We start from the raw sequence: 22,366 nt of genomic DNA, 5'->3' as shown, positions 1-22,366 counted from the left end.
TTTCTGAAGATCTCATAGATATGGAATTCATGTACAAGATTGCTTAAATGCAATGTATATCACCTCATGCTTTGTTCCTTGGAATGTGAATAAATGAATTGGCCAGTGTCCAAATTGAGTCATGAATCTTTAGGATGAATCAATGTGACTTGTTAGTTCATTGTCAATACATTGTTTCTAACTTATTCACAAATGACAAAGGAGTTGAGGAAATAACAACTAGAAGGGTAAAATGCTAATGTTATAAATCTCATCTAGTTGATGATATTCATGAAGGGTAAACATAGATAATATTCAATGGATCCACTCATCACAATTAACTAGAATTTTGAGTAGAAATTTATTCATTTGAATCGAGAGATTTTCAGTGTCAACTCTTTATTGGAGTCAGTTAAACATTAAGCTAGAACTTGGAAAAAGTTTGTGAACTTTTGTGTCCAAGTATACTAGCTCAAGCTTTGTTCATTTGGATCCATGAGGTCACTACCACAAGTCATTAGAGTAGGATTTGTTAAACTAGTAGCTAAGTCAAAACAAGTTCAAGTGTTGAACTAGACGAATTTTACGAAGATTGTCTAAAGGGGAATTTTGTTCATTAGGACATAAGATAGATTTGGGCCTTAAGGATTGAATTTCATTTTACGGAATTGTAGCGCGTACTTTTATTTAATATTTTAATGAAACTTAAAATACCGTTTAAAATTCAAAATCATAATTTAAAAAAAAAAACATAATACTTATTTATTTATTTATTTATTTCAAAATGCTAATATTCAACTATTAGAAGTCTAGAAAATAAAAGGACAATAATTATACATTCTCAAACATAGTAGAGTGAGTGCGGAAATTTAAAACATAGAGTTAGATTAGAAGGTCATAATTAGTACTAAAATAGATAACAAAATTTATATTTGCCACTAGCCATGTCGCAAGTCGTCTCATCGTCTTCGTTTGGTACCCAACTACTCGTCTCCTGAAAAAAGAGTTAGGGAAAAAGGGGTGAGCTATAAAGCTCAGTAAGTAAACCTCATGCACGTGAATGATGACATGACAAAAAATGAAACCGATAACTCTAATTTTTTTTCATTGCGTTTATTTAAATCTTTCTCTTTGATTCGAGCGCTCGGTGTGTGCCTACGCTTTTGGTACCAATGAACCGTGGTTAAAGAACCTGTTAAACCTTTATTGGATCCATTGTTCTATGCTAGAGGGAGAAGAGTACGAATTAAACCATGAAATCGTACACCACTCAATACTCCCGTCGAAACGGGCTCATTGTCCCCATCATGAATAGGAAAATAAGGGACCTTCCCTAGCATAGTCATTCATTTCATTAAAAACATTTTCAGTCGGTGGGTACGCCGGTACTCCGCTCCCCTTGCAATTGCGCCCTCCAGACATAAACACACACCTTTTACATTATGAAAACCATTTTCATATCATTATGAGTGTTTTATTCCTTTATTCCTTAAAAACTTTGGATTCATGAGTTTTGAACACTTTATCATGATATGCTATGCTTGAGACCTAAATTTCATATGTAATATTCTATCATGACATATATCAATCAATCAAGCATATAATAGATAACTCACACAAACACATAATCATACATAAATTAAATCTATTAACTAATGCAAGTAAGTAAGGTTTACTTACCTCGATAGATGTTAATAACGTGAAAGTCTCCTCCGACCGCTCACGATATATGTGCCCCGAAATTTTCTATAATTATTGTATGGTTTGTTATTAGTAACATAATTATAAAATATGTATGACTTTATAAATAATTCCACGTAATATAATTATAAATCACACGTCTGTAACTTTATGGAATTAATTTAGTATTTAAACTAAATAGTTCCAAAAAAATAAAATACTTTTGAATTTAGAAAAAAATCGTGTATATAAACAAACAGACTACAAAATAACTCTTATTCAAATATATATATATATATATGTATATATATATATATACACATGTATGTATATGCTATCTAAATTATTGTTGATATATAGTACTATATGCAAATACATAGAAAGAGAGAGATAAAGAAAGTGTGGTATATAGTGGCCACTTGAGTAGCGTGCATGAGATGATATCAAAATAAATAAGGAAAAGCAAGTGAGTGTATTTACCAATATTTACTTCAGTAGAAAAGAGAGAAAAACAGTAGAGATTATGGAGAGAAGCTTTGTTTAGTCGAAAACTTTCTATATGCGTTTATATACCAATGTATATATATATATATACCAATGTGTATAGATATATATATACCAATGTATATATATATATATATATATATATATATATATATCATGCAAAGTGTAACATGGCCTATTGATAATGAGGCTAGTGTGTATAGAGGTATACTTTTGTCAAATATTTATGGCCACGGAAGAATTGAGAACTCAAATCAGTATGAATATGTGTATAAATTTGTCAACATTTCAACACCACCGTAATTTCCTCTAACATTTTTTTACCGAACTAGCAAGGAAAAAATATTATTGAGAGTAGTGTTTGAGAAACCAACTATTGACAACTATCAAGTACATTCACATTACACATCGGAGAAGAGAAAACAAAATCATTTAAGAAAATTTTGAATTATGTCAAAATAAAAAAAAATATGTTATGTATGTAAAAGAAGTTATAATATTATATCCACACATGTATAGACATAATATATATACACATATCTATTAAAATTAAAATTTTATTTATAAGCATAATTAGTCACCATTAATTAATTTGGACACTTTATAATCGCTGGAGCGCGTCGGTGGATATTTCACTGCAAAACAAATTAATAAGGATGATAATAATAATAATAATAATAATAATAATAATAATAATAATAATAATAATAATAATAATAATAATAAATAATAATAATAATAGATTCCATCATAGTTTAATTACGCGTTACGGGAATTTTATGTGAAAATTCTACATGAGCTTTTCTTGTATTGTCTTGAACAAATAAAGAAACATCTAGAAGCATGTTCTAGATGAAAATTTCATGGCCTCCATCAAATAAAGAAAGAGGGAAGTTATTTTGTGCATTGATGTATGAAGATACTTGCCAAAAAGAGGAAAAGAAAAAGAGGAATGGGAAACAAATTTCTAGGCTTGGTATTATTATGATAGGAATGAGAAACACATATTGTGCTCATGAATATGTGACATTCAGCCATAATAGAAAAAGAGGTAATTGCATCTTTTGCATTGATTCAAGGCAATTCATTCTCCTATAAATACCACACCACATTCACAATGTTGAAACAAGTTTTTTGGTGAGCCTTTCTCAGTCTACTTTGGCCGTGCCCCTCTCTCCCTCTCTTCTTCTCTCTCTTTTGTTTTGGCACCTAGGTCCTCATTAGACCTGCGTTTTGTATTAGCTCTTTGGCTCTAAGACTAGTTCTTAGGTCATTGTGTTTAATAGTACCCACACACTAAATCCTTTCCACGCTCGAAGACTCTAGTGGTAGAAACTATCGTGGTTGCTCGGATTCAAGAAAACATGAAGGAGACAAGCTAAGTGGGGAGATGAGCGATTCAACCAATCCACAAGCTTTTCAACGCTCAAGCTTCAAGCGAGGTTCGTACCTTGTGAAAACTCATTATAGTTTTATTTTAGATTACATGTTCATGCACTTTGTCTAGGTAGTAAAATCGTTTAACATGTTTAGAATTTTTTATTTTCCGCCGCTTACAAGAAGCGATAAATTATTGAGAAATTGCCCCATTTGCCACCAATTTCATAACATTTTCCCACTTTCCACCAAAAGAATAATTTGGCCCAAAATGCCACCGATATGTCAACAATGTTGACATCTATGTCAACAATGTTGACATCTAATAGTGTAGGGCAAAAATAGATGTCAACATTGTTGACATAGATGGTGGTATTTTGGGCCATATTAGTCTTTTGGTGGAAAGTGAGAAAATGTTATGAAATTGGTGGCAAATGAGGCAATTTCTCTAAATTATTCTTAATCCCAGATCTATTCCAAAAAATGGTATCAGAGCTATGATCAAATTTTAAGCATGTGCATGTAATTTACACTATGAGTATGAAAATTGTTCTTAATTTTACTCGGGTAATGCATTTGCTAGAATTGTTTTTGTATTGTTTTTTTAATTTATTGCTCGGGCCTTTATATTAAAATGCATGGTGATTTTCTACACTATTGGGGTGCTATTGAAACATATTAGAATCAGTTCTAAATTTTTTTAATTTTTGCATAATAAAAATCGTGTTTTGAAAAGTTTGACAATTTCGGGTAATTTCATGAAAAAGTAATATTATCTTGCTTGCTTTATTTATTTACTCGCTTGTTTTTTGTTGTTATTATTTTCTTTTTGCTATATTATTACCTTGTTAATAAAACAGATCAATAAGACTTAACAACTAAATAAAACATTTCATTACACCTAATTCTCTTGTACTTTTGTCATCGGCCGAATTTCTGTCCAAAATTAATTGAGCTTAAGAATACCTCTCGGTAAAATGAGTGCATCTCTTTGCTTGGAAGTTGCATTTAAATGGATCTTGAACCAAATTAAAGGCCTGCGAGTCTACTTTCGAAATCATTCAGAATTAGTTCAATTCGACATTGGAGCCGCCGTCTACGACGTTTTTACTCCGAGGTGCTCGCTGTCTGAGATTCCAAATTTTTTGAAATATTGGATTCCGGATCCCATTCCGAGAGTTCTAGAACTCGATTGAAAAAATTTCCGAATTTTTTTTTAAGTACAATAAACATAATGTGTAAGATTGAAATTTTTTGATATTTTGAATATTTACTTGAAATTGAGATTTTATAAACTAATTTCAATTTTGAAAAATTGTTTTCATTTTTAAACTCGAAAATGTTTTGTCATCCAAATCAAATATGTTTTTCAAACTGTTTTCAAAACTATATCTATATCACTTATGTTAAAAAATTATTGCTCTTGAAAATTTAAGTGGGAGGTCTACTCGAAGAATAGTTGGCAAGAAGATGTGTAATCTCAAACTTCAAGTGTTCAAGTGAGTTAAAAGTTAAATCTTTTCTCACACACTTTCCCTTGTAGAAAGTAGGAAATGTCTGAGTATGTACCTTGTGTCTTTGTGCATTAACACTGCTCTCCCTTGAAAAATATCGATCTCACTAGAACAAATCGAGGCATCCGATGCGACGATTGTCGCACTAAATGCCTCAAAAGTCGCACCTAATAGTTTATTAGGTGCGACTTTAGGTGCGAAATTGTCGCACCTAATAGTCCGTCGCTAAAGGTATTAGGTGCAACATGTCGCACCTAAAAGTGTCCACATTAAATGCAACACTTTTAGGTGCGACATTTCGCACCTATTTTGCTGCCAAAATTCTTGAAATTGACGGGTGATTTTATATTGGGTACGACATGTCGCACCGAATATAATGGCAAGAAGCCTATTTGGTTCGACATGTCACACCGAATAAGCTTCCTGCCAACATATTGGGTGCGACATGTCGCACCAAATAAGTTTTCCGCCATTATATTAGGTGCGACATGTCGCACCCAATATGTTATTTTCATTTAAAAAAAATTACAAATTTATATATTAGAAATTCAAATAAAAATTAATCTATTATTAAATAAAAATTAATTAACAAAATTATAAATTAGAAATAATATTATGAAAATAGAATTCTTATGTAAATTAAACATACAAATCCAGTCTAATAAAAACGAAAAAGTCAATTCCTAATTTTTTTTCCTATACAACTTATCGATAGTAGAATTTCCTCTACCAAATAAGTTGCAAGAACTTCGGGAACCGCTTCCTCGTCCTCGTTCGCCGCTGCCTGACGCACTGCCGCTCATTCCGCCGCTTCCGTAAGGACGGTCTCGCAAGAAAAATACATAGAATTAGGCGTAGAATCTAGCGTCTGCTGATCTATGCCACCTGGTTGCGGTGCAGGCTGAGGTTGGGGAGTCATGGGAGGATGGTGGTGCATCTGAGACGGGGTGATGAAGGCGATCTGTTGCCGCATCTGATGCAGCTCGGCTTGTTGGGTGTCCATCTCAGCTCGCATCTCGCTAACCAATGGATCGGTCCGAGATGACGAACTTGACGAACCTCTATCTAGCGCTTGGGCCACACCCAGCGATGATCTTGGGATTGAAGGCCCTATCCCGACTTCCTAGTCTCTGTGTACCCCCAAAACTCCGTGCATCGCATACTCCTCTGCATCTTCTTGGGAGATCACGGTGTTTTGCTCCTGCGCTTGTCGCAAAATATCTATTGTCATGGCGGTGACTTGATCCTTCACAAAGCAAACAACAAAAAATTATCAGATAAGAATAATTTAAGTAATTGAATATAGTAAATAAAACAAGTAACTTACAACTTGCGACTTCGCGAAGTCCGTTGTCCATGATCCCTTAGCGTCATGGTGTTTTTCTGACCATATCGCCAAAGCCGAGCCCATACTCTCATCTTCCTTTCGTTGTAATTTTTCAATGTTAAAATAAGAATCACATATATATTGCAAGTTAATATTAAGCGACTTACGTTCTTCGAGCGGTGATAAAAAAAACTAAGCGACCCTTGTCTCGCCTTCTTCTTCTTCATCTTTGAATTTTCCCGGTTGCGGAGAGACTTCGCATGCGAGACATAAATTAATTAAATTCAATAATAAGAAATTCAAATAAAAATTCAACTCATACCCTATGCTCCGGCATGTCGAACGTCTCTATTGCCTTCAACCAGGCTTCTTGGTTATAGCCCTCGGGAGTTTTGTTTCTACCGAGATCCTTACTCCCGTAAAACGTCTTGAAGAAGAGCTGCGACAATCTCAACTTTTGGCCACGGCGCATCCTCTTCGCATCGCGAATGATAGCCATATCAATCTCGCTGGGAATAGGATTTGCTGACTCAAGCTTGCCAGTGTCAGGATGAGCGTACACGAAGCGGTACTCGTTGTGAATCGTGCCCATAATAGCCGCCACACTCTGAGCAGACACGTGATTCCAGTCAGGGAGGTCGACGGGAATGGTACTCTTGATCAGGTTTTCTATGCGGTTTTGGAACGTCCCGATCAATGGGTTTTCCTCCCTGACGTCTTGGAAGAACGCCTACTGTGTCTGATCGTAACGAACTATGTCTGTTCCAGAAGTCCCAACACCAGCTCTCGCGGAAACGAGGCCAGTCGTTGGTCTCTGCTTCCTCCTCGGCACATGCGGGGGATCACGATCTCCTCCTGATGGGTCCTGACCTGAAGAAGTTGACATCCTGCGAAATGAATTGTAGTTAGTATTTATTATTTAATTAGTATTCGACCGTGGTTATTGCATGGTGTTAGTCATTCATCGTCGTCACTCGTTGTAATGTTAGTATCAACATCAACATCGTCTCCCTAAAAAACGGCGCATGGCTCATCTTCTTCATCCACTTCTTCATCATCGTCAACAAGAGTAACAAGCTCGGCCGTAGCGGTTTTATGTCGATGATTAAGACGGTCGATGTTTGATAATTCTATTGTCAACGAAATCGAGGCTCAAGTCGTTGGGTCAACTTCAGGAATGTTCCATATCCCTCGATGATTGCATTCCTGAATGATTTCCCATTCGCGACCCTTAACGAGATCTTGGATATAAAACACTTGCTTCACCTAATTCGCGAGTATATACGGCTCTTTTGGAAACCACTCTTTGGCGGTATACGAACTCATTGCTCCGGTGGTCTTATCAACGTGCACTATACGCCCTACATTATACTTGTCACCATACCATATGCATTTGAACAATACGACATGACAGTTATGTCTATAGTTCAGCAGGATGACGTCTTCCATTCGATCGTAAAATTTGTACTCGTTTACGGGCACAAAAACACCGTTGTTCTGGGTGATTCGTTGGTTATCACGATGACGAGCGATTAACTTCACGCCATTCACAAAGCAGCTCGGATATTGATGAGCGATTTGCAAGGACTCGGCAGACAATGCGTAAAGCTCTTTGGACACGTCGGAACCACTAACTTTTATGTCATAAATCTAGATACGAAACAAAGCAAATGAAAAATGTCATTAGCATTTTTAGTATGCTTTCAGCAAATGACTTCATTCATTTTACCTTTTTCGCAAATCAAATTTTGAATTCTTTTCTATGCATTGCTTCGATATCAGAATCTTCAGTTCCCGCTTTAGAGTTATTTTGAATAAGTTTAAAATGCTCACTGTTAACGTTACGTAATTAGATGTAAATCAATGAGGTAATGTACATATTTAAATGAACTGAACACTTACATCAAATACAGATCGACTTCTGGACAAATGGTATAAATGTACCACTCTGCCTTCTGTTTCAGGTCGTCTTTTAAAACTATCGGCTTCATCATCTCGTAAGGCACAATTTTCGGACCGAAAAACATAAAGCTCTCGCACTTAAACTTCATCGACAGTTTTCTTGTCTTCGAGATACCTTGCAACGAACGTTAGACCTTCTTCTACAACGTAAGCTTCCGCAATATAGCCTTCTGGCCTAGCTCTATTTTTGACAAAATGTTTTAACGTCCCAAGGTATCTCTCAATTGGGTACATCCATCGCATATGTACCAGACTGCCACGCAACGCTTCATCTGGTAGATGAAATGTCACGTGAACCATGATCGTGATAAAAGCTGGCGGGAATATCATCTCAAGCTTACACAAGATCTCAATGACGGAATCTTGCGCTTTTTCAAGATCTTCCATTCTCAGGGTTCTAGAACTTATCAACTTGAAAAGTTACAAAGCTCAGAGATCATCTCCTGTATCGGTTTTGGCACAAAAGGGCGAATACCATCTGCTAACATCCTCTGGAAGATCACGTGAAAATCATGGAACTTCAAACCTGTGAGCTTCGCTTCAGCAGTCACATTTTTCTTCAAATTTCCAGTGAGCCCGTCTGGGAATTTGGAAAATTGGAGGAACTCGGTAAACTGCTGTCTCTGCTCAAGGGTTAACGTGTACGCTGCTGGCGGTTTGTACCACCCATTCCTATGTTGTCTCAACTACAGAGAAGTCTTGATTTTCCAGTCCATCAAGTCAAATCTCGACTTCTCCATATCATAGTTCTTCTTTTTCCAAGCTTAGCATCGTCCCGAGATGATTCTCACACATGTTCTTCTCTATATGCATAACGTCCATGTTGTGCTTCAACTCCAACTCTGACCAGTAAGACAACTCATAGAAGATACTCTTTTTGGTCCAATTCAATTCGCACTCAGCACGTTTTCGTTTACCGGCATGTTTGCCAGTTTTCGTGCAAGAAACACTAGTCAACTGATCGAGTATGTCTTGCGGAGTTAACTTGATAGGTTTACCACATTTCTTGTGGCGATCTACGTAGTGATAAGTGCCTTTCCTCAATCAGTGAGGCGTAGGTAAGAATCGACGATGGTCATAGTAGATGATCCTGTTTCTGACTTTCATAGATGGCGTCTCGAGGTTGCACGTGGGGCACACAAGATACCCTTGTCCAGTCCATCCCGACAAATACGATCGAGTTGGAAATTCATTTATCATCCATAGAAGCGCGGCACGCAATCGAAACACTTCATCGTTCGCCCCATCTCGCACTTGGAACCTAGTATCCCACAATTCCTCAGCTCTTCAACAACTGGCTGTAAGAACACGTCCATGTCTTTTCTATGTGAGCTCGGCCTAGGTATCAGAAGCGCTAGCATCAGGTAATCATTTTTCATGCACAACCAAGGCGGCAAGTTGTATGCAGTTAATACCACGAACCACATACTGTACGCTAGACTCATTTTCCCAAACGGGTTGAGCCCATCAGAAGCTAGTCCCAACCGTACGTTGCGAGGCTGTGCAGCAAAATTTGGGTATCTCTCGTCTAGAATCTTCAACGTCGAACCATCAGTAAGATGTCGCAAAACCCCTTCTTCCCTGACGCGATCACGTTCGTGCCATTGCATCTCAAATGACGTGTGTCGAGAAGCGTACAATCGCTTCAATCGATCTTTCAAGGGAAAGTATCGCAATATCTTTTGTGATATATTCTTCTTGGTTCGCTTCCATCTGCTCTCATTGCAAACTGGGCACACTTCAGCTTTCTCGAGATCTTTTCAAAATAATACACAATCGTTGATGCACGCGTCGATCATCTCGTATCCCATGCCAAAATGCTTCAACTTCGCCTTGGCCTCGTAGTGTTTTTCTGGAATTTGGTTACCAATTGGATGAGACATCCTCAAGAGCTACAACAACTCTATGAATGACTTGTTCGTCCAGTGGTTCGTGACTTTGATGTGCATCAACTAAACCAGGAATGACAAAGATGAAAACTCCTTGCATCCAGGGTACAATTCCGCTTCCAACTCGATGAATAAGTCTTCCACTTGCTCCTCTGCACGCACTTCGCTCGGGGTCAGATCTGCAAAGTCGTCGAAGTCCTCGTGATCCATTATATCATGGAGAGCATCGTGCAATCCAATGAATTCTCTCTAGTTAGTTTTGCTGGCATCTTCTACTTGGGTAAGCACATGACGTTTGCCGTGATGATACCATTCGGTGTATCTCGAGGTAAACCCCTTGTTCAAAAGGTGATTCTTTACGACCCCGATGTCGTGCCATCTCACGTTATTGCAAGACTTACAAGGACAACGATATTGACCATTTTCGTTTGGGAGTCTGCTTGTAAGGCGGATAAACTCGTTAACCCATGTTTTATACTAGCAAACTCAACCGGTTGTTCTAGGCAATCCAATCTCTACTTGGATTTGACATTCCACTGAATGAAAGGGGAAATTGAGAGGTAAAAATGAATCGTTAGAATACATTTTGTAAGAGTGAATTGTTAGGAAATTGAGAGATATATGAATCGTTAGGATTCATTTTGTAATGAAATTGAGATGAAAAAATAAATCGTTAGGATTTGAAAGAGTCGAGAGCGAATTCATAAGAGTGAAAGAGAAAATGTGAAAGACATGTATTAGTTATAAAACAGAATTATTAGAATACGTTATTCTATACAAATTCACTACTGATTTCATCAACGAGTTAACCAATTTTGAAAAATTAGTTAATTTCGTTAAAATATGTTATCGAAAGAGTTAATTTTTGACAAATACGTTTTATTCTATCAAAAATTTGGCAGAGTTTCCCCTATAATAATGACTAACCAAAATCTGTAATTAAAAAAAAAAACACATATAAATCCAACTAGGACTATCCTATTAATATATTAAATACTAAACCGAGCCTCCGTGGCTCAGCTGCAATAAATTTTCAATAAATTTAAATTAAATTTAACATATTACTAATTCATTTTAAAACATATTTATATATATTACTAATTAATCTAACTAAACATGTTACTAAATAATTAACCAAATTTTTACAAATTGCATTCAAATTAAACAAAACATGTTACAATTACTTTAAATTACACTATACATGTTACTAATTACTTTAATATGTTACTTTTAACTTAATTAATCTGATCTAACATGTTACATATTTATAATAAAACTAAACATATAAGTTAATTTTAATTTAATTTAACTACTCTAACATGTTACTATTTAATTTTATAACATATTACACATTAAATAATCTAAAAATGTTACTAATTACAAATAACAACTAACCTTCACCGAGGCGACGCTGAGACGAAGAGGAGTCGCAAGGCAGAGAGCTACGACGACGCGGGGCTGCGGGGAAAGAGTGAGAGAGTGAGAAAGAGAGTGAGAGAGAGTGAGAAAGAGAGTGAGAGAGAGTGAGACTTACATTGGGCTGCGGCGTGGTCGAGGGCCGGCTGCGGCGAGGTCGGGGACGGGCTAGACTCGCTGCTTCGGGCGGCTACGAGCGGGGATGGGTCGAGGAGGGTTGGGCCGGGGGCTGGGACATCTGTCGGGCCGAGGGGAGGGTTGGGCGGGCCAAGGGGAGGGACGAGCCGAGGGGAGATCGAGGGGGCCGATGGGAGGGGCGGGCCGAGGGGCTGGGACGTCCATCGGGTCGAGGGAGGGAAAGCTGGGTCGAGGGGAGGGGCGGGCTGATGAGAGATCGAGGGGGCCGAAGGGAGGGGTAGGCCGATGGGTTGGGACGTCCGTCGGACCAAGGGAGGGTTCGGCGGGCCGAGGGGAGATCGAGGAGGCCGATGGGGCTGGGCCGAAGGGCGGGCCGATGAGAGGGTTACGCCGCGACGCTTGTCGAAGAGATAGAGTGAGATTGAGAGAGATGGTGAGAAAGAGATATAGAGAGAGGGAGAAGGGCTTACTGGAATCGGCCGAGGAGGGGTCGCCGGAGGAGGATGGAGAGCAGGGTTAGAGGGGGCTGAGGCGAGGAGGTTGGGCCGACAGGGTTGGGCGAGTGGGCTGGGCCGAGGTCGCCGGAGAGAGAGTTGCAGAGAGAGAGAGAGAGAGAAAGGGAGTTTCAGAGAGAGAGACTGAAATCGGGCGAGAAAGAAGAGGGCTCGAGTATTTATAATACCCTAAACTTATTCGGTGCGACGCCGTCGCACCCGGCGTCGTACCGAATATGAAATCACACAGCGAAAAATTTTTGGGGGGATTTTTCAGACCGTTTTAAATTTTGAAACCTTTAGGTGTGACACTCGTCGCACCTAAAGGTATTAGGTGCGACAAAAGTTGGACCTAAAGGTATTAGGTGCGACGAAATCATATCCGGTGCGATAGTGTCGCACCGAATACCACTTAACTTCAGCGAAATATTTAGTTATCTGGATGGGTATCCGGTGCGACATGTCGCACCTAATATGAGTTTAGGTGCGACATTTAGGTGCGACATGTCGCACCTAATACCCTTCCGGATCAGGAAATTGAATTTGTAGTAGTGTCTAAGATTCAATTTCTAAAATTCGACTCTATCTCTCTATACACTAGGAAACATATTTCCGAACATATAACAAACAATGTGCCAACTCTAAAAACTATGTAGGAGGGTTATACTTGTTGTTTGCAACCCACGATCCCCAACACTAATGAAGAGTGCAACCCTCGTGGTCCTCTCTTAAATGAGAGTATGCAACGGTGCTTTGCTCTGATCATTGCTAGAAGAGCTACGTCCGAGAGTGAAACGATGAGACAAGGCCTCCCCTCGGTGGATTATTTTTCAAAGTAGATCTAATTGACTAAGTGGTTGGTTACACACTTAGACTCAATCCCTAGTAATCCTCCCTCGAGGCCCTGTGAAAGGATATGAGTGATCAAACTTTTTTACAAGGTGGCTAGTCAAGCACTGATGTATTGACATCTTGGCTATGCATTAATGATGAGCCATTTACTTATGAAAGTAGACTCTTTTCGGCGTTCCCTCGAAGGAGTAAAGTATCATTTTGTTCATAACATCTTTGGATTTCTTTTGTCTTGTTCATCCTAAAAAATTAAACAAACTTAAATCCTAAACAAAAAGACTAATCATAAACTAGTTTCAACTTAATTTCAGCAAGATGTCTCTCAACCATCCCTTCCTCAAACAAACTCAAAGGCAAAAACTACGTTGATTGGAAATGTAACCTCGACATTGTCCTTACCGTTGACAAGCACAAGTTGGTACTCACCACCCCGTGTCCTCCTCAAACAAATGATGATTCGACTCAAGAGGACAAGGATGCCTTGGCAGCCTGGCTCCGCTCCGATGAGATTGCGAGGTGCTATATCTGAGCATCTATGAACAATGTGCTCCAGCAGTAGCATATCATGACATTGAGACAGCCGCTGACATGCTTTATAATCTCCATGAGATGTTTGGAGGGAAAGGGCGTTAGGCCAGACAACAAGCAGTCTGACAGTTTATGAACTGTCGTATGAAGGTTGGGACTCCTGTCAGAGACCATATAATGCTGATCATTAGTTATCTGAATGAAATGGAAATCCTAGGATCGGAGATTTATGGAGAGACTAAAATAGATATGATCTTGGAAACTCTCCTCGAATCTTTCGATACCTTCAAGCAGAATTACTCTATGAACAAGCTAGAGTACACTGTTACCGAGATAATGAAGGAGCTTCACACTAATGAAGGTCTCACTAAGAGAAAGAAGAACCAAGGATATGTACATGCTATTGAGCACAAAGCCTCCACCTCTGGATCTAAGAAGAGACCTCACAAGGTGGAGAAGAAGAACCAAGGCAATGTTCAAGAGAAGAAGAAGCCCCAAGCAATCAAGATGGAAAAGTCTAACGACAAATACCACCACTGCCATGAACCCGGACACTGGCGCAGGAACTGTCATGCCTACCTCAAAACAAAGGAAAAAGGTATTGTACTTATTACCAAAGCATGCTTAGTAGCTGATAATGTATCAACGTGGATTCTTGACTCCACTGCTACTACCATATTTGTTGTTCATTGACTGGTTTCAGGAAAAAGCAAAAGCTTAGAGGAAGGTGACTTCTCCTTCAGATGGGATGATGGGAGCTTGGTATCAGCAAAGGCCGTGGGAGCAATGACGCTATCTTTTGAAGATCGAGCTTTAAATTTGAATAATGTTTATTTTGTTCCTTCCTTCGGGAAAAACTTGATATCTGTTGTTCGTCTTTGTGAGCAAGATTATTGTTTAAAGTTTATTAAGAATGGAATTGGAATTTCTATTTCCAATGATTCTTGTGTCACTGATGCATGTATGAAGAATGCTCTCTTTTACATTTATCCCATGCAACCTTCGCTTTTTAGACACTGAAATAGATAAGGATCTAGTTAGGGAGCCAAAGAGGATCAAACTTTCTGATTCCTCCGATCTAATAAAATCAACATATTTCTGGAACTTAAGACTTGGTCATATCAGTCTAGACAGGATTAAGAGACTTGTGAGGGATGGTCCACTCTAAGCCTCTGCAATAGGTTCATTGCCTACTCGTGAATCTTGTATAGAAGGAAAAATGACTAAACGACCTTTCTCTGCTAAGGGTCGAAGAGCCGCTGAATTGTTGGAACTCGTACATTCTGATGCATGTGGTCCGCTCAGTACACAGGCACATGGAGGATATGAATACTTCGTTCCCTTCACTGATGATTACTCGAGATACGGTTTTGCCTATCTGTTCAAACAAAAATCCGAGACCTTTGACGTATTTAAGGTCTTTCGGGCTTTAGTGGAAAAGCAAACTGGCAAACTGATCAAAACCCTTCGATCCGATCGAGGTGGTGAGTATATTTCTGGAGAGTTCGATGACTTTCTTAAAGAAGAAGGTATCGCTTCTCAGCTTACAGCACCTGCCACACCTCAGCAAAACGGAGTGTCAGAGAGAAGGAACCAAACTCTCTATGAACGGTTCTTGGTACTCGTTATGAACGATGGACTGGGCGTAAAGTAAATCTATACCACATCAGTATTTGGGGTTGCCCTGCACATGTGCTAAGGCAAAAGACTAGCAAGTTGGCTAGTAGGTCAAAATTATGTCTATTTGTTGGATATCCGAAGGAAACCAAAGATTTCACATTCTATAGTCCCAAGGACAACAAAATGTTTGTTAGCACGAAGGCTTGTTTCCTTGAGGATGACTTTATGAAAGATGTAAGACCTAGAAGCAAAATTATGCTTGAAGAAAAGTTGGGTGAGGATGCTTCTACCTCATCTATAAAAACAGTTCTTACCCCAACTGAAACACAACCTAACTAACCAGAATCTCCTCAGGTAGTACTTTGACATAGTGGGAGGGCTTCTCAAAAGCATGAAAGGTACATGTCTTACGGAGATACTCTCGTAGTCGTCTCTGACATGGATGACCCTGTTTTCTACAGCTAAGCAATGGATGGATCTGAATCAAACCTTGGCTTGATGCCATGAATGTTGAAATGCATTCGATGTACGTCAACAAAGTCTGGAAACTTGTAGACCTTCCCGAAGGGATTAAACCCGTAGGGTGTAAGTGGATATACAAGAAGAAAAAGGGTCCGGATGGAAACGTTGAGATGTTCAAAACACGACTAGTGGCTAAGGGTTATACGCAAAAGGAAGGTATTGACTATAAAGATACCTTCTCGCAAGTCGCGATGCTTAAATCCATCCCTATACTTCTATCCATTGCTGCAGCTCTCGACTATGAGTTAATGCATGAGGGCAAGATTGTGTTTCTAGTATTGTATGTCGATGATATATTACTCATAGGTAATGACGTGGGTAAGTTAGCAAAGGTTAAAATCTGGCTAGCAAAGCAATTCGATATTAAGGGTCTAGGAGAAGCCACGTACACTCTATCGCTCTCTCAAGTATCTTATATTGATAAGGTGATGGATCGCTTCTCGATGCAAGACTCCAAGAAGGGCCTAACACCCTTTAGGCATGGAGTCTCACTCTCTAAGGACCAGTCTCCCAAGACTGCACAAGAGATTGAAAACATGAGGAAAATTCCTTACGCCTCTGCCGTAGGAAGCCTCATGTATGCTATGATTTCCTTGGGTCGGCCATTGGCCGGCCGAACCCTTGGGTCGGCCATGGCCGGCTGAGCTTTGGGCCGGCCGTTGGCCGACTGAGCCTTGGGCCGGCTGAACAGTAGGCCGGCCTTTGGCCGGCTGAGCCTTGGGTTGGCCAATGGTTTGGGCTGGTCAACGGCCGAGGCAAGGTTTCGCCGTTGGAGTCCTCGCGCCAGTCACGTGGGTTGAAGTGACGCTCTTGCCCTTGTCGGTCCGAGACGGGCCGACAACAATATGTCAATGATATATTACTCATAGGTAACGATGTGGGTAAATTATATGAGGTTAAGGTCTGGTTAGCAAAGCAATTCGATGTGAAGGATCTAGGAGAAGCCGCGTACATTCTGGGGATCCAAATATTTCGAGATCGGAAAAACCGGACCCTGTCGCTCTCTCAAGCATCTTATATTGATAAGGTGATGGATCACTTCTCGATGCAAGCTCCAAGAAGGGCCAAACACCCTTTAGGCATGGAGTCTCACTCTCTAAGGACCAGTCTCCCAAGACTGCACAAGAGATTGAGGACATGAGAAAGATTCCTTACGCCTCAGCTGTATGAAGTCTCATGTATGTTATGATTTGTACAAGACCAGATATCTGCTTCGCAGTTGGCGTAGTAAGCCGTTTTCAATTTAACCCTGGACCCGAGCACTGGATTGCTGTTAAGAATGTTCTTAAGTATCTTCAGAGAACTGGCAACTTGATGCTTACATATTCAGGTACTGACCTGACTATGACAGGATATACCGACTCCGATTTTCAAGCGGATAAGGGTTCCAGGAAATCCACTTCAGGATATGTGTTCATCCTGAATGGTGGATCTGTTGTTTGGAGGAGTATCAAACAATCTTGCATTGCTGACTCCACAATGGAAGTAGAATATGTGGCTGCTTGTGAAGCATCCAAAGAGGCTGTATGGCTGTATGAATTGCATCATGCTTACCTCAATCCTGAAATGAGACATGTCACTCCATAGCTTACATACTCTCATTTGAGAAAGTCAGAGTTCTAGATTCACTATATGATATAGACTAGACCTATTGATGAAGTACTAAGTTATGAAGATGTCATGAACAACTTTCTGAAGATCTCATAAATATGGAATTCATGTACAAGATTGCTGAAATGCAATGTATATCACCTCATGCTTTGAACCTTGGAATGTGAATAGATGAACTGGTCAGTTTCCAAATTGAGTCATGACTCTCTTGGATGAATCAATGTGAATTGTTAGCTCCTCGTCAATACATTGTTCCTAACTTATTCACAAGTGACAAAGGAGTTAAGGAAATAACAACTAGAATGGGTAAAATGTTAAATTAATAAATCCCATCTAGTTTCAATGAATCCACTCATCACAATTAAGTAAAAATTTTGGTAGAAATTATATTCATTTGAACCGAGAGATTTTCAGTGTCAACTCTTTAGTGGAGTCAGTTAACATTAAGCTAGAACTTGGAAAAGGTTTGTGAACTTTTATGTCCAAGTATGCTAACTCAAGCTTTGTTTATTTGGATCCATGAGGTCATTACCACAAGTCATTAGAGTAGGATTTGTTAAACTAATAGCTAAATCAAAACAAGTTCAAGTGTTGAACTAGACGAATTTTACTAAGATTGTCTAAAAGGGTAATTTTGTCCATTAGGACATAAGATGGTATAAATGTCAAAATAAGATTTTGGACATTATCATATAATGATAATGTGAATTATTCACACGACCAAAAGATAGATTTGGGCCTTGAGGATTGAATTTTATTTTATGGAATTTTATGTGAAAATTCTACATGGGCTTTTCTTGTATTGTTTTGAACAAATAAAGAAACATATAGAAGCATGTTCTAGATGATAATTTCGTGGCCTCCATCAAATAAAGAAAGAGGGAAGTTATTTTTTGCATTGATGTATGAAGATACTTGCCAAAACGAAAAGAGGAAACAAATTTATAGCACATAGCTATTGTTGTACACGTCCAAGAGAGAAAAGGGAAACAAATTTCCATCCTTGGTATTATTATGATAGGAAAGAGGTTATTGCATCTTTTGCGTTGATTCAAGGCAATTCCTTCTCCGATAAATATCACACCACACTCACAATGTTGAAACACCACATTTTTTGTGAGCCTTTCTCTCTCTACCTTGGCCGTGCCCCTCTCTCCCTCTCTGCTTCTCTCTTTTTTGTTTTGGCACCTAGGTCCTTATTAGACCTAGAGTTTTGTATTAATTCTTTGGCTCTAAGACTAGTTCTTAGGTCATTGTATTTAATAGTGCTCACACACTAAATCCTTTCCAAGCTCGAAGACTCTAGTGGTAGAAACTATCGTGGTTGCTCGGATTCAAGAAGACACGAAGGATACAAGCTAAGTGGGGAGATGAGCGATTCAACCAATCCACAAGCTTCTCAACGCTCAAGCTTCAAGCGAGGTCGGTATTAGGTGAAAACTCATTATATTTTTATTTTAGATTACATGTTCATGCACTTTGTCTAGGTAGTAAAATCGTTTTACATGTTTTAAAGAATTTTTATTTTCCGCCGCTTACAAGAAGCGATAAATTATTCTTAATCTTAGATCTATTCCAACACGAGTTTTCCAAAGAAATGTATTCACCATTTTGGTCTTCCTACGAGCATCAATCCAATAGGTGAACTCACATTCTTTCGTCAAGTGGGAACGGTCGAGTTATATTGCGTCGAATTCAAAGCTTGTTTGTAGCGTACGATGAAAATGGTCAAGAGCTCGCAGATTTGGAATTTTTGGGCGGGATTATCGGATAGTATCTGTCGAGAGGCCAAATACCAAACACCTGTTACTCTACATGGTCATGAATTTGGCTCACAAATCTGAACTAAAGCTGCCAAGCGATAGCGGAGAAAAAAATGTTTGGTGGATTTCTGACGTAGGGGGCTCGTTCGTTGGGATAAGTGGGTACATGTGGGTTCGAAGCGGAGAGGAATCTAGTGGATGGAAATGATCATGGTGATCCACAAACGATCAAGAAGATCAGCGACCAAGAAATGGTTGATCAACGCGCTAAAGGACTTTGTTTCCACTGTGACAAATTTTTCACTCCCGATCGTCGCTACAAGAGGCAGTTCCTTGTTGAGCTTTATGAGAAGTGGGAAGAGCCCGAGGCACTGGAAGGCAAGGAGGGTAGATTACCACTCTTAACCAAAGCTTGATCTTGAGGACCAGTTCAAAGAGGAGGATGAGAGTAATGATACGTACTTAGTTAGTATTTAGTTATTTATGATTATAAATAAAAAAAATTAAGACTTTTAAATTATGAATTAGTGTTTTAAATCTTCCAATTAGATTTTTTTATTATTTGTTTTTATTATTACGAATTTAAGTTAATTAATTAAGTTTAGAGTTTTATTATGTGACTAGATTTATGATTTGGGCCCGACCCATTAAGTTGTAAACCTAGGTCTATTTAAGAAACCTTAAGTTAATGAGAAAATCAGTTTTGAATCAAATAAACTTAGTCTTTCTCAAAAGAGGAAAAACTTGGTTTTCGGTAAAAGAAAATAAGCGCACAAACACTGTCCACGCACATATCACACATAGGGATGGCAATTTCGTGTTCGTGTCGTAATCGTGTCGTGTTAATCGTGTTTGCATAAATAATTGCTAGAACCAAATCCGACCATTTATTAATCGTGTTTGAAATCTAGATCCAAATTCGACCGTTTATTTTTTTTACAGATCCATAACCGTTTAAATTAAACCGTTTAATAGTCGTGTTAAATGGGTATTTAATCGTGTTTTAACCGTGTTTAGACATTCGGACTCAATTAAATGCGATATAATAATAAAAAACATATTAGTCATAAGATTAGAATTGTCCTTTTTCTTTTTACACTAACTTCCGATACATCGATACTGAGTCACGTGGCTAACTAATACTTTTGTTTTTCCTTTATTCTTCTCCTATTTTTTCACACACAAAATTTGGCAAAATATCAAAAAAAAAAAAGAGGGAAAATAATGAAGGGTAAAAGTAAACAAAATAGGTAGTTGAAATTTTAAGGAGAATATGGAGGGAATGTTATGGAGGGATATCAAATCTAAATATTAGTCTAATTATTTATAGTTTCATGGAGAATATGGAGGGAATTTTATGGAGGGATATCAAATCTAAATATTAGTCTAATGTTATGGAGAATATGGAGGGAATATTATGGAGGGAATGTTTTATTTGGATAAAAATTAGATATTGAATTTGAAAGCAAATGGAGGTAATAAGTCATTTTACTATAATTGAAATCAAATAAAATTGAATACGATATGTTATTATGAGACTATAGTTATTGTGATAGTTAAATTTAAATTGTGATTCCTCGATATGAATTGAATTAAATTGAAATCAAATAAAATTGAATATGATACGTTATTACGAGACTATAGTTATTGTGATTGTAAATTGAAATCAAATAAATTGAATATGATACGTTATTGTGAGATGATAGTTATTGTGATTGTGTATTGAATTGAATTAAAATAAAATAAAATAACATTGAATATGATACGTTATTATGAGATGATAGTTATTATGATTGTGAATTGAATTGAATTAAAATCAAATAAAATTGAATATGATATGTTATTATGAGATGATAGTTATTGTGATTGTGAATTGTAAGGGTTCGGTATGAATTGAATTGAATTGAAATAAAACAAAATTAAATATGATACGTTATTATGAGACTATAGTTATTGTGACTGTCAATTTTAAATTGTGATTTTTCAATATGAATTGAATTGAAATCCAATAAAATTGAATAAGATAAATTATTATGAGATGATAGTTATTGTGATTGTGAATTGAAATTGTTCGGATATAAATTGAATTGAGATAAAATAAAATTGAATATGATACGTTGTTATGAGATAATAGTTATTGTGATAGTCAATTTTAAATTGTTATTTTTCAATATGACTTTAATTGAATTGAAATTCAATAAAATTGAATATGATACATTATTATGAAACTATAGTCATTGTGATTGTGAATCGTGATTGTTCGATATGAATTGAATTAAAACTGAAATAAAATAAAATTGAATTTAATACGTTATTATGATATTATAGTAATTTTGATTGCTCGATATGAATTTTGATTCTTATTGCTCGGGTTAAGTCAATTGGTAAACTATAGACTATATATTATCATACGTGAATTGATATTTATACGAATATACTTTATTTTATTATATCATATTTTCTAATATCAATTTTATGTTTATAATTATAATTTTATGTTTATAGTTATAAATTTATAATTTTACATATATAATATTAATCGTGTTTAAATGGATCGTAATCGTGTTATTACTCGTAATCGTGTTAGTTGGATCATATTCGTGCGGGTCGTAATCGTGTTTCGTGTCGACCATTTAATAATCGTATTAATCGGTTTTTTATCGTGTTACCGTAATCGTGTCGTTTTAAACCATTATTTAATCGTGTTAGCGTGTTCGATCCAATTAAGAACCGACCCATTTATTAAGATCCAAATCCGCTTTAAATCGTGTCGTAACCGTTTCGTGTTTCGTGTCCGGACCAAATTGCCACCCCTAATCACACATACATCACTCGCATGCTCTGAAAACACGGTTCCCATCACGAGATCACAGTCTCGGGCCGTATCAAAGCATATGAGTTTTGATACTTCACCAGCATAATGTTGTTTTCAAGCTCTGCCAAGTAGAAAATTATTTTTTTGATTGGTTTTCAAACTTTCACTAAAATATAATCTTGTGCGGTTGTCCAGCTTGTTTTCTTAAAATTTTCCAATATTCTTTGAATTCATATTTTCCTTTGTTACAAGAACGTCCCTTTTCATGTACTTAATTTTGACTTAGATGGCCTAGCAGGAGCATAAGACATCTTCTTATTGGCTTTAGAAGAGGAACATTTGTCAACAAATTTGAGCCCTTGATCTTTCCATGGA

The 22,366-nt window shown here is 37.7% G+C and overlaps 1 long non-coding RNA gene across 1 annotated transcript; it reads right to left on the bottom strand.

Annotated features, from left to right (window-relative positions):
* Positions 1–919: 919 nt before the first annotated feature.
* LOC149390380 (uncharacterized) lies at positions 920–2,214 on the bottom strand. The gene is made up of 3 exons (XR_016300357.1): positions 2,140–2,214; positions 1,660–1,725; positions 920–973 (listed from the first exon to the last, which is right to left on the bottom strand). It is a non-coding gene; the product is annotated as an uncharacterized LOC149390380 (long non-coding RNA).
* Between the last annotated feature and the right edge of the window lie 20,152 nt (positions 2,215–22,366).

Source organism: Urtica dioica, chromosome 7, assembly GCF_054948205.1.
Source record: "Urtica dioica subsp. dioica isolate 48M chromosome 7, U.dioica_male_clone48M_v1_H2, whole genome shotgun sequence".
Taxonomy (NCBI): Eukaryota; Viridiplantae; Streptophyta; class Magnoliopsida; order Rosales; family Urticaceae; genus Urtica; species Urtica dioica.
This window is presented reverse-complemented; position numbering and strand designations above follow the sequence as displayed.